At 41.6% G+C, this 2,077-nt stretch overlaps 1 protein-coding gene across 1 annotated transcript in view; it reads right to left on the bottom strand.

The window, feature by feature from the left end:
• Window positions 1-499: 499 nt before the first annotated feature.
• Window positions 500-2,077, bottom strand: part of LOC113464355 (uncharacterized) — a 4,874-nt gene continuing 3,296 nt past the window's right edge. Inside the window, exon 2 of the mRNA XM_026813609.1 lies at window positions 500-586. The gene's annotated coding sequence lies outside the window, so the exon portion shown is untranslated. The remainder of the gene's footprint in view (window positions 587-2,077) is intronic.

Here is a 2,077-nt window from a genome sequence, read left to right on the forward strand (position 1 = left end):
TCGTACTCGGGATCTTTATCTCGATAACGTTAGCTCCTCGCTCAATATTCCCTATATCGATTAATGCAAGAGTTTGCATACGCTGTCCGTTCGTGAGTGCTAAAATCGTTACGAGTTTAAGGGTAAGCTTTTCCAACGGCATATCTTCATTGTCGCCCCAAAGGCTTACGTGATCCAGTACTTGCTGCGGATCCCACGTAGACTCGTATTTCGGTTTCGTGGGACGTACCTTTGAGATTGCTCTAAAAAATCTTTTGACTCTGAAATCTTCACCCAATTCAGGTCCATGAAGAAGTGCGATAGCTGATCGATATGAATTTAATGAACCAAGTGACGCCTTATCGCGAAACTCTTCACCCAGAAAGCGTAGTACTGCAGGAACCGAATACTCGTAAGGGTCCGTATTTGATCCTTGGCAAAATGTCCACCATTTTTTTAGACCGCTGTTGTATTGCCTTATCGACGACTCGGAGAGAGATAGTGTCATCAGGTTCCTTACTTCCTCCGGTACTTCCTTTCTTCTGAACGCCTCCCTGATAACGTCCCGACAACCAGGGTAATCCGTTCCCACAACGGATGCGGTTGTCTATTTAAGGTACGTAAAAGATTGATATTAGGTTTAAAATATAAAGGTCTACAATCTAACATGTCCATATACACTGGGAACCAGGGCTGAGCTGGCCAGTGAGGAACGACAACAATTCCTCGACATTTCTCAAACTTGATCTTTTCGAGGACTCGTAAAATGATTGAAAACGGGGGAAACGCGTAGAAGAAATACGTTTTCCATTTTATCGTAAATGCATCGATAGCTATCGAATCAGGGTCTCGGAACCAAGAAACAAATTCCCGGCACTTCGTATTCGATCTCGTCGCGAATAGATCGATATTTGGTTTCCCGAATTCTTTCACAATGGCTCGAAACGCGCTATCGGACAAAGCGTATTCTGTTTCCGGCTCCAAGCGTCTCGACTCAAAATCTGCTTCTACGTTGTCTAGAGAGCGTATGTACGATGCAAAAATCCAAATTCGTCTTTGTTCGCACCATTCCCAAATTTGTTTGGCCAATTTACTCAACGCTAGGAATTGAATGCCTCCCATTCTATTAATGTAGGCAATTGCGGTCGTATTGTCTATCCTCAATAGTATATCGCAATTTGTCAATCGCGCCGCGAAACATTTAAGCCCGAAAAATACCGCTAACAATTCGAGGTAGTTTATATGCTCTTTTTTCTCTTCGCTGTTCCAATGACCATTAGCTCGTTTGCCATCGCAAAATGCACCCCAACCTGTACTCGACGCGTCAGAAAAAATCTCAACAACAGATTTAAACTCTCGAATCGGATTCCCTGTCGACCGGATATTATTCTCCCACCATTTAAAGTCGTCTCGCAGTCCGTCCGAGAGTGTCATCGTTGCTTCAAAATTTTCGGCATTACTTCTTAGGGCCAAAAATTTTTCTCGCTCAAAATCCTTCATATGAATCAAACCGTATTTCTGAGCCTTACAACACCATCCTAGAGTTCCTATAAATATGGAAAAATCTCGAATTGTACAATGCCTGAGTTTACTGAATTTTTCGATTTGTTTCATGGCAACATCTCTTTTTTCTCGCGGAAGTTCTATGTACATTCTCTTTGAGTCGTATATAAGACCAAGAAATTTTTTCTTTCTGGACGGAGTCATTTCACTTTTACGCTCGTTAATTACCAGCCCCAAAGTTTCTAGTACGGCGCGCGTTTCCTTTACATTTTTTGAGCAATCCTCAAAAGAATTTCCGATTAAAAGAAGGTCGTCTAGGTATATTACCGATGCATAACCTCTTTCTCGCAGATAACTGATTATCGGTTTCATGATCTTTGTGAACGTATAGGGAGCAGAGCTAAGTCCAAAAGGCAAACAACAAAATTCATAGAGCTTCCCTTCGAAATAAAATCTTAAATACTTCCTATCGGAGTCCGCTATGCGAATTAAATAATACGCATCTTTCAAGTCAATTGTCGCTAGAAAGCAATCTTTCCTAACGATTCTCTTAACTGTTTTCCAGTCTTCCAACTTGAAATGTTGCGTTTTAACG

Source organism: Ceratina calcarata, unplaced genomic scaffold (assembly GCF_001652005.2).
Source record: "Ceratina calcarata isolate Rehan_Ccalc_2016 unplaced genomic scaffold, ASM165200v1 scaffold3435, whole genome shotgun sequence".
NCBI classification, from domain to species: domain Eukaryota; kingdom Metazoa; phylum Arthropoda; class Insecta; order Hymenoptera; family Apidae; genus Ceratina; species Ceratina calcarata.